The sequence below is a fragment of the Juglans microcarpa x Juglans regia genome, chromosome 4D (genome assembly GCF_004785595.1).
Source record: "Juglans microcarpa x Juglans regia isolate MS1-56 chromosome 4D, Jm3101_v1.0, whole genome shotgun sequence".
Taxonomy (NCBI): Eukaryota; Viridiplantae; Streptophyta; class Magnoliopsida; order Fagales; family Juglandaceae; genus Juglans; species Juglans microcarpa x Juglans regia.
This window is the reverse complement of record NC_054600.1, coordinates 12,159,196-12,176,162: the sequence shown is the minus strand read 5'-3', so window position 1 is coordinate 12,176,162 and position 16,967 is coordinate 12,159,196.

Sequence of the window (16,967 nt, the reverse complement as noted above, 5' to 3'; positions counted from 1 at the left end):
TATATGTCTTGTGTTGCAATATAACCCCATAATGCATGAGCCACTGACTCTTCCTCCTCTACACAAATTAGACACTTTGGACTATCCACCATCTTTTTCTTGAACAAATTTAGATTAGAAGAGAGAGATTCAAGGCATGCTCTACACAGAAAGACTTTATATGCTGGGAAAATCTTCAGTTTCCATATCATTGGCCAAATATGCTACTGGTTGCTCCTATAGGATGCCTATCCCTTAGATTGTATTTGCCACTCCTTGTGCATATGATAAGTTCTCCTCACTGTAAATTGGCCATTAGATGATCCTTTCCAGATTAATTTATCTGAGCTGTTACCAAGGCTAATAGGGATCTTCACTATCGAGGTAGCCTCCTTAGTTGAAAAAATGTCTTCAATCAGATCAGACATCCACTGCTTGGTGTCAAAATCAATAAGCTCGTGAACTTTGGCATTACCATTGAGAGTCTTAATAGCACTTTGGATTTTGAAGGATGTTGGCTTGGGAATTCACGTGTCTTTCCAAATTTGAATTTGATTACCAGCACCTATTCTCCACATTGTACCTGCCTTGAGTAAGGGTCTTGCAGCAAGTATGCTTCTACAAATAAAAGGTCTACTGCTCAGTTTTGTTTGAAAGAAAGACTCCTCTTGAAAATACTTTGCCTTTAAAACTTGAGAAGCTAAAGAGTGAGGGTACCCAACTATTCTCCACCCATGCTTCATTAGCATTGCAAGGTTAAAGCTCTCCAATTCTTTAAACTCCATTCCCCCTACTAATTTGGCTTTTCCCATAATTCTCCAAGAAACCCAATGTATTTTCTTTTCATTTTCTTGTTGTCCCACCAATAATTCTACATAACTCTATTGATATTCTTGAAGAGATTGTTTGGGAGCTTGAAAACTCTCATGTTGTAAGTAGGAAGGGCTTGCACTACTAATTTGAAGAGGATTTCTTTTTTTATTGGAGAGAAGGTCTTCAATTTGTGGTTGCTTAGCCTTTGCCTTACTCAATCCAAAATACTTTTAAATGAATTAGATCGAGACCTGCCTACAAGAGCTGGCAATCCAAGGAATTTTTCATAAGGCATTGTTGATCTTATTCCAGTTATACTTAGTATGATGTCTTGTTTCTCTCTTGCAGTGTTCTTGTTGAACTAGATTGAGGTTTTCTCCATGTTTAACCTCTTACTAGAAGCCTTTTTTATAGATATTCAAAATGATGTCATCTACAAAAAAGAGATGATTAATGTGAATCTTGCCTCTTGCAATAGGAGCACATGTTATATGCCCTTCTTGTTTTGAATTTCTGAGTAGATAACTCAATGCTTCTGCACATAATATGAATAGGAAATGTGACAAAGGGTTACATTGCCTGATTCCCCTAGTAGGTATGACAGAACATTGAGGGAATCCATTAACAAGGATTGAATATGAAACAGATTCAATGAACTTTATTACTAAGTCAATCCATCTTTGCTCAAACCCCAACTTTCTCATGATCTCTCTAAGGAATTTCCATTATATCCAGTCATATGCCCCTTGCTCATATCAGGTTTCAAGGCCATATACCCAGATTTTCTTGACATCCTATAGTTCAGGGTGTGCATAAAGCTTCTATTATATTGTCTGAGATTAATTTGCCAGGTACAAATGCTAATTAGGTAGGGGAGATAATAGTATGTGACACTCCTAGACCCCGCTTGGGATTAGACGGAGACTGAAGCGTCGAGACATGTAACTCAAGGCTACACATCCCTCATTCATGATAGTTAATATGCAATACACCTAACATGTTTCTAGCAATATAGAATCTTTGCAGTAGAAAGAAAATGTTCAAATCTAAGTAAAGATTGAGCAATTAAAGTATGGTACCAAATAAAGTAACTATTAAAATCCCAAAGTACTTGTTCAGAGACTTCCAAAATTAAAAATGAGGGTTTAAACCACAATCTCTTTTTCATCAAAATATCCTTGTGTTGTGTTTACATAGTTGAGAAAGTGTCCTATTTGCTCTTATCCTTTACTACGATCTTCTGCAGGTCCACAAAAAACTTCAGCACTTCACTGATGAAATTCTGGATTAATTCTAGCCTCTCTACTAATGTTGGCTCTGCAAAGCATCCAGGACTCTTAGGGGCCTCTTTAGTTCATGGGGGATCTTCCTTCTTACATTTCTCCATCGCTTTCACCTAAACGTGTCACAACTTCTACCATTCCGGGAGAATGGTAGTGGACACTACCACAATAAGATTTCAAAAAATATCAACAAGCTAAACTGATAACATACAAGAAGATAACATATGAATGCAAAGGTAAACCATGAGTATGAATGCATGGACATGAACCTTAAAAACTCATTTGCATTCTTGTATTTGTTCCAAATCATTGACTGCATAATCATGTAACAGAGTAGCAAAATAGTCATGTAAAAGTATTGTTTCCAAATCATATTAATCATTTATAATCATTTAATCCATATAACAATGTAGGTAGACACCTCACGGCTCCCCTCGTGGCTTCTTGCTAGTTACCGCATCACATAGCTAACCCTTTTGATCGGGTGTGAGTACGTCATAATTCATATAATATGGCAGTTTGCAATTCGTCTTCACCACATTTTCAATGTGTTGCACCCACTAGTGTCAGGTGCTTCTTCACCCTAGAATCCTTTAAAAATAATTCATTCAAAATCCGTTGACTGTACTTCGTCAATCTAGGGGTTACCACTCCAATTTAAGTACTCCAGAGTAGACAGACGAGTTCTATTAGGATTCCCTCATCTTAGCATTTGGGTTTGTGAAAAAAAATCATTATTCTTTTTTCTTTTTCTTTTATTGCACAACCTAAAATGAATGTGACATGTACTATGACAAAACCTTTGATGCATAACCCGAAACGTGTAACATATGAATTTATGCAACAAAATCATGTTCTTATGCCATATATCAAGAGTGCACCACATTTATAGCTAGGTAGAATTGGAACATACCAAAACTAGTACTAGAAATCAACATGTGGAAGCTCAACCAAGCATATAACATTACTCAGAATTAAAAACATGTCATTTAAATCAATAAACAATATTTGAGCATAGCATGTATAAGGCCGAAACCACGTGTGACAAGCAATAATTTCATAATCCAATTTGATTGACAAGATGCAAAGCTACACAATACATAAATACATTATCCAAAAGGAAGTTAAAGGCTAACTTACGAATATCCGATGTAAAGAAATGCCAACAATCAAGCTCGCTAAAAGTGTAGATTTAAATAATTAGACTTAGTAAAATTGACGATACTTCAATCCGAGTGTATGTGTGTGTGTGTGTTAGGGTTCACCCTATCCGGTTCTAGAGTTTCTTTTCTCACTTTGTGACCTTTCATGAACTCGAGTCTCGAGGAAATGCCCTAGGCCAAATGGAGGTAACATTTTCCTTACATGGTAAAACTCATATTAGTTGGGTGCTTGTTGATTCTCGCAACCCTAATGGCCATTGGCATGCATGGTGTGTGTAAGGAGGATGTTCATGTGTGTTCATCAACGTTAGGGCAAAAGTGCAAGGAGGATTTTTCACGAAAACCCTAGTGGTGGTCGTGTGTCACCTAGCTCTCCAAATGTTCTTTTACTTCCATTTTTTCCGTTGGTGGTTCGGGGTCTTTGAGAAGAAAATCCTAGATGCTCATACTCAACAAGATCAATCATGGTTGAACCAAATATTCCCATCATCCCCACAACTCGAGACAAGGTGGTATCATACATTTTTTACTCACCCAAGCTGAACCCTATTCAACCAAAGAAAATCCTTGTGACTGCATGTGTGCTCAAGAGAAGTGAGTGAAGTAGAAGTTTGAAGATCTCTCACAGTACAAATCTGCCTAACGTGAAGTTTGAATCTCCTTCATATGCTTGTGAGTTGGAGGTGTTTGGAAGGTAGGAAAAATATGGTGTTTGGTTTGTTCTTTCTAGGGTGGACGAGATGGAGAGAGAGAATAGAGAGGTGAAATTTGAGAATTTGGACAAAATGACCTTTGGGTATCTTTTGGTGGGGTGTAAGGTGCCCACCCCTTTAATGCACTCCTTAAATGTGCTCTTCAATTTCCCAGTCTCTCTTATCATTACTCCTAATGTTAAAACTGAAGGGTCCTTATGCATTGGCGCCATGTGACATGTTGCTTCCTTTCTTGGTTGAAACCTTCATTCTTTCTCTTCATCATTGCCCTCTTAGAAATACCAAAGGGTTCCTCTAGCATGGATGACAAGTGGCAAGGCTCTTTGCCCTAACCGAAACCCTAAATGGCTCTTGCCATCCTTCTTTGTGGTCTAGGTTCAATGAACCCATACTATGGATAAAGAGCATGTAGATCCCTATGGTTGAAACCTTAAGTGTTTCTCATCATGACCAAACCCTTCTTGGATCCTAGGCTTGTGCATGGATGTCATTTGGCATGTGGTTTGTGTGTGTTTTGCCCTAGCCGAAATCTTCTTGTCTCTTCTTACCCAAAGATTCTTCTAGAAGCCATAATTGGTGGCATTTGGCTCCTTCCCAAAGCCCCCCTCTTCAACTTCCTCATCATTGCTCTTCTAAAAACTCTAAAGTCTTGTGCATGTGTGACAAGTGGTCAAAAGAAAATTGGCTCTCATGGGATTAGGCACGTTCACTCCCCTAGCTGAAACCCTAGAGATTTCCTAGAGGGTTGTGTCCCAATCTAGTGATTTCCCATGTGACTTTTGCTTAAACACATATATTTCGATCATTCTGATCCAAAAAACCATAATCCGGGATCGAGACCAGACCATAAGTGTTATTGGTCTGGTCGATTTTTCGGTCTAGATCGGTTAACTTATAGTCCTACTTGTATAGATAGACCATCACTAAGTCACGTTCTTGAAATGTTTTGACTCGTCTGTCTTTGTCCGCTGCGATCATGTATTTGTCATTAACTTGCTCCAAGTTGCTATGCACTTTTGATTGTACCTTATGGATCCTTTCGGCCATGTTTTTAGCTGTTGTGCTTAGTCTAGGAAGTTTCGAGAGGGGAACCAAGTCAAAGGTGTACATGGGAGGTTGGGTGTAGATGATTTCAAACATTTTCTTTCTTGTTGAATGATTACACATGTTGTTAAAGGCAAACTCCACTTGTGGAAGGTTTAAATCTCATTGCTTTGGTTTATCACGTGAAATGCATCAAATCATATTGCCCAATGTTCAGTTGGTCATCTCGATTTGACCATCAGCTCATCGGTTTGCGGATGGAAAGTGCTATTGTACTCGAGAGAGGTCCCAAACTTCTTCCATAGAGTGATCTAGAAGTGGTTGAGAAATTTGGTACCACAGTTCGAGAGGTAAGGGACTTGGGAACACCATGTAGACTAACAACCACTTTAAAAAAAAAGATGAGCCACATTTGAGGCATCCGATGTCTTTTGACAAGAAATGAAATGCGCCATTTTAGAATATCGATCAACAACTATGAAGATAAAATTCGTATCACGTTGAGTTCGTAGTAGTCCAAGCACAAAGTCCATGCTCAAATCTTCCTAGATATTCTCAGGCACTGGTAATGGGGTCTACAGCCTTGTGTTCTACGATTGACCCTTCCCTACCTAACATACAAGTCGTCTTTGCACAAACTTACCCACATCACGTTTTAATTAAGGCCAAAAGTAACTTTAGTACTTAGGGCTATGGTTTTATCCCATCCCACTGACCTCATAGCCTTCCCCATGCAGCTCACGTAAGATGTGTTTTCGTATGGAGCCTTAATGATATACATTCAAACTTATTTAATTACAAAACAACAGTGTATTATTGACCTTCGAACATATATCATTAACCATGCAAACGTTGTTCAAATTATCTTCCAACTTTAGACACAGTTTAAAAAACAATTTCTAAAGGTTATCTTTGGTGACGGTTTAGTGACCATCATAGATTCTAAACAGACATAAAAACTCAATCTATTATAATGTAAGATAGTGCGAGGTGATATCAAAGTATTTGCCAGATTTAATAGAATAATTATTAGTGTTTAAACTATTAGTTTTTTGAGATGACCATGATATTTTATTTGATGATTTTTATACAATTTTGGTTAAATATGGTTAAAAAGGTTCACCCCCCGTACGAGGTGTGACATTTCAAGACCAAAAGCAGTCTCAATCTTAACCATGCAACAGAAGGGCTAAATGTATTAAGATTATTATCAACATCAACTCTTACCTCTACTGGCTACACACTACAACAAATTTTAGTTTTATAGACAAACTAAATGTCGTCTCTAAAAGTAATTATTGGAGACATCTCAAAAAATAGATAACTTTATAAAAATGTTTGAACGGCTAAATATCCGTTCGAACTAGATCTTCTATGACGAATTAGGTCCTTTAAAAAAGTCAAACTCATTCGAATGACAAAAAATCTGTTTAAACATAAAATTAATGTTTGTTTGAATGGTTTATAATTTGTTCGAATAGTAATCTTGACGGAGAAGTAATTTATTTTGCCGGAAAAAGTTCAAATTCGTTCGAACCTTAATTGGTTTGTTTGAACAGAAAAGATTTGGTGGGAAAATTTGGCAGGAAGGTTGCAAGATTGTTCGAACTACACATATTGTATTCGAACATAACATTTATGCATTCGAATGGATCATTTGGTGGGAAATTAAATTAAAATTGACGGGGATTTTGTAAAACCTTGTTCAAACGGAAAATAAAATATTTACAAATTCATAAATTAATTTTATGTAATTAATGTAAAAATATTTTAGTGATTTATTTTATGTTAAATAAGATTTTTAGTTAAATAAATATTACTTATAGTGTCATTTTTTATATTATCGTGAACGTTAAGTAAAATGAAAAAAAGAAAAACATAAATAAATATAAACAAGCTAGCAAACACTAAAAATAAAAACCATACATTAATTGCATCCCAAAAATATAATGTATAGCGGGAATATAATTTATGACTATTTGAATATTTAAATTAATGATACAAAATATAAATAGTCATGATTGTCCATACAAAAAAGCTCATTTAATGCAAATAAAAGATACATACTACTAGGCCAGATCGTATAGCACTACCTCGACTCTAGAAAGGCTTGTCTCAATATCAGTCACTCGAGACATGAGCTTCAACTCAGTCTCTACGAGGGAGACCCGGATTACATTAATGATCTCTAATGTCTGTGCGTGCATCTTTGCACACACGATATCTGCAATCTCCTCATGAGTAGCATTACGTGATGCACCTTCTGTAGATGCCTCACCAGACACGCCCTGTGCATCTCCATGATTGTTGACATGAAGGAGATCATGAGCGTGAGAAAGGGAGAGACCGTGCTGACATCAATTATTTCTTTCTCTTCAATTTGCTAAGTTTATTTACTTTGATATTCTATTTTCATGGAATTTTTATATTAAAAAACTCAAATTTATGTTCTCTTCAATTTAATTAGTTATTTTCCTTTCTGTTTTTCAACAAAAAGATTAAGGTTAAAATGATATATATGTATTTGGATGTGAGAAACATGTAAATATATTTGTATCTGGATCTAGGAATATATTTGTGGTTTTGAACAAATATGAAAATATATTTGTGTTTTTACAATGTTTGTGAAATATGCATCTTATGAGATTGTATTTATCCCATGAATGTATTCTCTGAAATTGTGTTTTGTTTCTGTTTCGTGTTTGGAATCTGGATTGCAACCGTTAGAACACAATGATTTCCCGCGAATGCGTTATCCTATTTGAACAGAATTTGAAGTGTTTGAACTGTTGTACTCCTATGTCGTAATACTTAAACTCAAATTTAATACTTAAAAGATAATTTATTAAAATCTATAAGGTATAATTAAAAAATAAGTAAATTTAAATTATAATTAATACTTAAAAAATAATAAACATAAGATTTATAATACTTAAATTAGAATTAATACTTAAAAGATAATTAGGTTAAAAGTTATATGGTATAATTAAAAAATAAGAAGAGATAAATTATAATTAATACTTATAAAAGATGAAACATATGAGTGATCTCCCACTTAAATTAAAACAATAATGTATAATAAAAATTTAGTGAAATTAAATTATAATTATTATTTAAAAGATAATAAACATAAGAATTAAAAAATACGTGATACTTAAATTTAAATTAAAACTTAAAATATACTAAACATATGAATTATTAATATTTAAATAAAAATTATGCACAATGGGTGAAATTTTTTATAGAATTTGCTCACATGAGCGTTGACAGTCGAGGATTTATAAGATGTCCGTACAAGGAGTGCAAAAATCTTAGTTCTTATAATTTGATAGTAGTAGAGAAACATTTATTTGTAAATGGAATCGATCTTCAATACTCACATTGGATCTTACATGGCGAACCATTTCCTAAAAGAGTTAGATTTAGCAGTTAGTCGAATCAAATGGAGGAAGATAACGACGTCGAGATGGATGACATAAATGTGGATTCTTCTGACGACAGTGATGATAATGAAGAGGATATGACTGAGATAAGCAATCTGGGAGTAGAAATATTTGGGACGAGAGATGGAGAATGAACATCTACACAATCATTTAAGGGCCATGGAAACTTTGGAAGACTGTGGGAGGATGCAAAACAAAAGTTGTACAAGGGGTGCACCCGTCATATCAAGTTGTCTTTCAGGGTGAGGTTGCCCCATATTAAGTCTATTTGTCATATTTTTGCAAAGGCCATCAACATGTTGCTAGAATTATTTAAAGAGGCTCTCCCTCAAGATAATGTAGTACCTAATAATTTCTATGAAGTGAAGCAATTGAAGTGAGGGTTAGGATTTGATTATAATATCATCCACACTTGTAAAAATGATTGTGTTCTTTTCTGGTAGCAATATGCAGAATTTGATTTATGTCCAGTGTGTCATGAGTCAAGATGGACATCCGATAAGTGTAATGTATCCCAAAAAGTGTTAAGTCATTTTCTGTTGATTCCTCGACTTCAAAGATTGTTTACATCCTGATTGACTGCGAAAGATATGTCTTGGCATCACATAGAAAGAGTCTAAAATAAAAACTTCCTCTCACATCCTGTTGATTCCTTACAACGAAAGAAATTTGACGTCGAGTATCCATAGTTTGTCGAAGTACCTCACAATGTTCGTCTTGGTTCAGCAACAGATTGTTTTAATCCATTTGGCAACGTGAGCACTTCTCATAGTAATTGGTCTGTCATATTAATGCCCTATAACTTGCCACTTTGGAAGTGTATGAATGATCCATATTTTATGTGACTTTATTGATACCAGGGCCAAGGTCACTAGGGAACGAATTAGATGTATATCTGTAACAACTGATTGCAGAGTTGAAAGAGTTGTGAGATCAGGGTGTCAGTACATATGATGTGGCATCATCGCGAGAGTTTAAGATACATGCTACAGTGATGTGGATAATAAATGATTTCTCAGCATATGGAAACTTGTCTTGGTGGAGCACAAAAGATAAAATGGCTTATCCTGTTTCCAATAAAGATACATAGTCTCAGTGGTTGACAAATGGTAAGAAATTATGTTTCATGGGACACCGTCGATATTTACCACATGATCATAAATGGCGTTCAAATGGAACGATATTTGATGGAAGGGTTAAAAGTAGGTCATCATTGCCAGAGTTGTCTGGAAATGATATTATCATGCAGTTGAGGATGTTTTAGAAAATAGATTTGGTAAAGATTTAAGAGTTCGAAAGAGAAAACGACAAGCATTGGAGTTTGTACCCTCCTTCATTCTTCGATGTAATGGTTCATTTGGCTGTGCAGCTACCTCGTGAAACTTTAGTCGCTGGCCCAATTCAGTATAAATGGACGTTTCCTATTGAATTATTTTTGGAAAAACTTAAGCAATGTGTGGGGAATAAAGCTCATCCGGAAGGTCCAATTGCAGAGTCATACATTGATAATAAGTGGTATACATTTTGTTCAATGTATTTTTGTGAGGTTAATACTAAATTTACGAGATCGGATCAAAATTATGATGGTAAACAAATGAGAGTCTCATCGACATTTATCGTGTTTTTCCAAATCGTACATCCTATAGGCGCACAAGAGGGCTATGATCTATGTGGACGAGAGTTTGAAAGAGCTCGACGATATGTCTTGAATAATTACGCAGAGATTAACCACTACTTGAGGTTAGTGATGATCCTTTAAATCAATAGTATCTTTAAGATCATGTATAATAATATAGTATAATTTGATAAAAATTAATATTTCACATGAACATGTGCAGTGAACATATACAACTACTTCACACGAATTGTGTAACTGATGTAGAAAAGACACACGGAGAGAAATTTGCCTCGTGGTTTGAACATACGGTATTACTGTAAAGCCCCATCTTATAATACGAACTTCATACCACTAAATTCCACTTTTGTTTTTTATCTGACATTGATATAACTATACTAATATTTATTGATATAGGTTCTATCGAAATATGGTGAAAATTCATAAGAAATCTCACTAGAACTTATGCTCTGGCACGTGGTCTGTCCAGGCGAACCATTAATTCTTAGGAAGTTTGGTGCATGGATATAGATTTCACACAGTTGATAAAGAACGATATAGGAAAACTCAAAATTGTGGAGTCTTAGTCGAAGAAAGCCATGGAGATGATAACATTGACTTCTATGGAATTGTATAAGATATCATAGCGTTAAAGCATGTGGGGGGATATATGGTCTAGTTGTTTAAATTTAATTGGTGGGATGTCTGAAATCCTAGGTTAGAGTGCGTAATGATTAATATTTAATGAGTGTCAATACATTTCGCACATGGTATGAGGACGATCATTTCGTTTGCCAAGGGAATCGAGTTTTTTGTTTAGATGATCCGGAGTACAGGAATCCATGGCGGGTAGTGGATAAATTTGCACTAAGAAGTGTATATGATTACATTCCAGAGGCAGACGAACCACATGAAGAAGTTGATAGTCCAACAAATGAATAAGCCTATTAAGAATATGAATCAAACATTAATCTATTTATTGATCTAAGCCAACATGACATAGTCCCATTACGTAGAGAAAATGTTCAACCCGAAGTAATTAAGGGTGAAATTTCGGAAGAACAAATCAACTGAAGTGTCTAGTAGGGATGAGGGTGACTGGTCCAACAAAATTGATAGTGAATGAATTTCAAACAGATATTTGTAAAAGTATCATTCTTATAAATATCCATAACATTTGTTTAGATAATAATTTCTTACAATTTCGAACAGATATGCCTCACAAATGCAAAGCAACACGTGCGTCATCCCATCCATTACCGACTCTCTGTGTGGTTCACCTGTCATCAATAGTGGGCCAACATCATCAGATCGAGAACAAGGTATTTTATCAAATTAAATACCTTATTTAATGCTCGATTTAAATAATATATTTCTATAAAATAAAAATAATTTAATTAAAATATGCGTTTTAATTATTGTAAGTATAACTGTTGTACGTTAGCGCCGAGGTCGAGGCACTACGAAGGGTGCCTGTATAGAGAAAGTAAGGAAATTGGGTAAAATTAAAGTTTATATTCTTAATGATTATACCGATGGCTCTGGAGATTCAACAGCGGGGCTTACTTCTTATGTTGGTACGCTTACTCACATGTATGTTGGTACACCGGTGGCTACATCCTCCTGAGCTAAAATTTTCCAAGATGTGAAAGACCACATCAAAAATTGTTGTCTGGTAATAAGCTACATCCCAAGAAACTAAGTATAACATGTTAATTTAAAGTTACTGTGTATTTATATTAATTGTTTATAATTTTTGAAAGGACGAGTTTGAACTTAATTTTTGCCGAAGAGAAGATCGACAAACGGTTAAGGAATTGATGTCAAATACATTCCGGAGGTATAAAGGTTGATGCCATGCATACTATTAGAAGTTCAGTATTACAATAAAGGCGCACCAAAATCCATTCCATGCAATGCCACCAAACAAATGGGAGAAGGTTTTTGATATGTTTGAAGATCCTGTTTATCAGGTAATTTCGTTGCTATCTTTTTTTGATAGTATATGATAAATGTATTAAACATATAGACATAATATTTTTTAGTAATGGAGTACTGTGAGCAAAGCAAATAAATTAAATTTAACGATACACCATCATGCGAGTTCTCAACCTTTTTATCGTTTGTCTAACAAAATGGTAAGTCATTCTAGTCTCTGTTAAATATTAACATATAATACAATTTTCTGATTTAAGTTATAATATAGATTTTCCTTTTATAGAAAGAAGAAAGTCTTGCTAATTATGATATGACCCAATTGTATACTAAAATACATAAAAATCATGATGGTGTTGGGACCAGTCCCAAAATAAAGGCAAATTATGTAGGTTTAAATTTTTTTTAATTACATTGTTTAATAATATTTTTGTTACTTATACTACTTTTAATGTTTTTGTTTTTGTAGGACAAGATGATTTCTCTTAAGGAAACTGATGCAGATGCAGATCCATCTGAAAAATCATTTATCAATGATGTTTAGATCTTTTCTCAAGTTATTGGATTACGTTCTGGATATTTGATGGGCTTAGGACGTTGCGTGAAGCCATCATCAACATCATCATCCTCTTCTCGAGCCAAATCAAATGACGACAAGACTAAGGAATTAGAGGAAGCAACACTTGAGATAGAATGATTGAGGTACAAGAAAAAATAGTCTTTAACCCAATTAGATCAATCAGCGGATCTTGAGGCAAGATTAGAAGATAGGCTGCAGTTGAATAACTAAAAAATGTTTGAACAGTTCCAGTCAATCATGATGTCCCAAAACTCTATGCCACCACCACAATCTTAAAATTTATTTTTTTCTTTAATTGTCTTTCTATTATGATGTTCCAAAACATTTGAACAATTATGATGTTTGAATTAAAATTTGTGTAATATTAGTATGAGATTTTTAATTAAGTTTTATTCTGTATGATTAATACCGTTCAAATGGTAAATAATCCGTTTGAACGGTTAATTACTATTTATAAATCTATTCGAACAAGAATAGAGCCATTCGAACAAAAATTAATGCATTCAAATGACAATTGAGAAATACAGTCTGTACGTCCGTTCGAACAATAAAACATTTGTTCGAACAACATTTATATGCAAAATCTCGTTCGAACAGAAAGAAGTTCAAAAATAAATAGTTGGTTTGAACGGACATAATTTATGTTCGAACACAAGTTATTTGAAAATTTTATTTGTTCGAATACATAAAATCTGTTCGATCACTCCGTCAGTTCGAATAGGTTCTAATGTGGTCATTTATTTGAATGAAAATTTCTTGTAGTTCAAATTGTAAGTGTTGGTTCGAACTGAACATTATTCCATTCGAACAACTTATTGAGACAAAATTGGTTCGTCTAAAAAAAAATCTCATTCAAACAGTTTCGACTGGTTCTGCCTAATTTCTTCCTTAAAAATGATTTTTTGAGACGAAAATTTTTGTCTACAAAAATGTTTTGAGACAGGTTTTTCGAGACAAAATTTTTTTCTAAAAATAATGTGGAATGAAATTTAAGTTTTTTGAGACATTTTTTTTTTTCAAAAACTCGATTTACAAAAATTTTAAATAACTAGTCATTAGGAGAAAACATAAACAATAGGCTAGTAATTGCATGCAGTGGATAATTTACAAGTCAGGTAGATCCAGAAGTACTACTGATGATTGTACTTTATTTAATAAAAAACTATGGCGCATTAATTTAAATATTTTGGAATATTCAAAAGCTTGTTGGAAGAAGTGCATGGATTAAACAAGCTGATTAGAAATTAAGACGAAAGTTGACCATATATATATATATAAAAGAAAATTATAGATTTTCGGGTCCGCCAAATATTGGTCCTTGACTTCCAATATTTTGCCTAATCATAACTTCAGGGGTAAATTATTATAATATATTATTTCTGAGTAGTACTACATAGTAGTTACTGTAGTTGTGCACACATTGCACACATTACGTGATTGCATACCCGACTAAGAAATCGATGTTTTGGTGCTTTTTTTTCTTCTCTTTCCTCTCTCTCTCTCTCTCTCTCTCTCTCTTTCTCTCCCTCCTCTGGCCCGATTCTCCTTTAGCCCAGCCCGGAGCCGCCGTGCGCCGCCCAGCCTCACTGCCACCACCAGCGACTCCCCCTCACGCCGGCGACCAAGCCAGAAACCACCGATCTCCCCCACGCGCAGCTCTCTCTCTCCCGTGCGGTAACCCAACCAAAATGGGTTTCACCCATTTCTCTTCACTTGCGCCGCCATACGTGACCACCCAGGCCACCGCACATCCATCATCTCACACCGGCGACTACCTCTTACAGACCCAGCCACTTCGAACCTCTCTCTCCCTCTCCGTCGCACGCATGCAAACGACCCTTAAAATAGATTTCACATGAGCTTGGGCTTGGGGCCACCGACGGCCCTATCACCGTCGTGCATCGATTCTAGCCCCACCGAGCACCTCCCCTGACCATCGCGACTCCTCCCCGAGCACCTCCGAGCCAACCAAGCCCTCCACCTCTCTCTCGCTCTCCACCTCTCATCCATCATCTCTCTCTCTCTCTCTCTTTCTCTCAGAGCCCGGTTTGGATGATGTGTGAGAGATGTGTAGTTTGGATGATGCCATATTTGGTGTGCAAAATGGCTGCTCCCAAACAATGGCTGTTCTCCAGATTAATTCATTATTTCCGCACATATTCAAGTACAAAGTCTAAGAAAGTTGACCACATACGTAGATAGACGTAAGCCGTGTATCTTTACTGCTTGCTCTTTGACTCGAAATCATCCTTAAAAAAATAGATATACAGATATTATCATTTAAAATATTAAATAATATTAATATAAATTTATTATTTAAATATTACATACCAAATAACGTTTACATTATAAGAAAACTGTTTATTTATAACTTGTTATTTCTTATGAAAATGATTATTTTTTGACAAAGTGAGTTTGTTTTCGTCGCAAATAGTCATTATTGTTGAAAATAATCCGTTGCAAATGCTCATTTTTCTTATAGTGTTATTTATAAACTTTTTCACATCTTGCAGTACTTTATGCCTTCATAGTCGAAGGTACTCAAGTCTGTATAAGAACATCCACATGCTATACAAACAAAACTGCTTATTATCCATTGCCTCTAATATGTTCGTCAGGAACAATGTTAAATGACATTAAATTTTAAATAGCTAGTCATTAGGTGAAAGCATAAACAATAGGACAGTAATTGCATGCAGTGGATAATTACAAGTCAGGTAGATCCATAAGTATCGCTGATGATCATACTTTAGTTAATAAAAAGAGTCGGGCTACTCTGCTGTCCATAGTAGCCCCTCACATTTTGTTTTTTTTTTTTTTTTTTTTTTTCTTTTCATATTTTTTAATATTTTTAAAAAATAAAAAATACTCCAATATACTGAAAATTACTTTTTTAATCACTAAATAAAAAAAAAATTAGCAAGAGATCAAATAAAGCTGTAAGATTGGGAGAGTAAAGTAGTGTTTCTCTAATAAAAAACTGTAGCGTAATTAATTTAAATATTTATGAATACTCAAAATCTTGTTGGAAAAAGTGCATGGATCAAACAAGCTGATTAGAAATAAAGACTATAGTCTTTGGCGCCGTAGCCGTGGGGTCATAATTTAAAATTAATTTTGAATGACTTTCAACAAAATTTTGTGATAAGAGTTCTTAAATTCTTTGTTTTAGCAATTTTAGAGCATTGAGATTTGATTTCATCAAATTTATTTTTAAAATTTGATGAAAAGTATTTTCATAAATCAAAATCTCTGTAGTCATGACTCCATATTGAATTAACTATTAGATTAATCAAAATAATAATATAATATTATTCTTTTAATAATAATATTTTAATTTATTTTTTTCATATTTTACAATTACACTAACTATATATTAACTAATAATTTAATTTGATACTTAAATTATTGTTTTTCAACTTAAATATATTGTAGCTCAAAATTAAAAGATAATAATTTAAGTAAATAAAATAATGTATAGAGTGTGAACCAATGCAATAATTTTAAACACAAATTAATCAAATTTTAAAAATGACGCTCATTTTATGAGTCCAGACTCGAATGCCTATCCCCTTACACCACACATTTGTCGAAGAAAAGAACGTAGAGCTGCTGATTAAAATTTTTCTTGTGCGAAGGACGTATAAATACTTTTGCAGATGAAAAGTTAAAACAGACTACGCGTTGGCCGGACGTGAAGGTGACCGAAGAAGTACTCACCTTCAACCATTAATTCATCCCCGTCTAAACAGAAAAAGCAATGACACAACTTATATTTTTAAAAGCAGTATATTTATGTCATAAAAATAATTTTTATTAAATATGATTGTATAAAAAGTCGTTGAAATTAAATACTCGGGACTAGCTGATTTTAAAACAACCTTTTTTTTTTTTTTTTTTTTGAGTTAGAAAATGGAGGTTTCAAACTTCAGATCTTTATTTTAGAGGTTAGGGATTATATCAATCAAACTACATATTTTGGCAATTTTAAAACAACCTTACATGTTATCTCCATGCATTCGATCCACGTTGGTATAACGTTGTCTTCATGATTGTTAAAGATAAACTTATGGCTCGTTTGTTTTTGGAGATGAGATGAGATGAGTTAAAATTAAAATTAAAAAATTAAATAAAATATTGTTAAAATATATTTTTTAATATTATTTTTATTTTGAGATTTAAAAAAGTTGAATTGTTTATTTTATTTTGTATTGAAAGTTGAAAAAATTATAATGATTAGATAAGATGAGATAAGAAGAGATGAGATGTTTTCTAAAAGCAAACGACGCCTTAATTATTTTAACTATATTTTAACACTTCTCGAATTAGACTAAAACAAACAAATCACGTTTGCTAATAAGGAACTGAAGTTGACGACTTTATTAATGACGCACAAAAT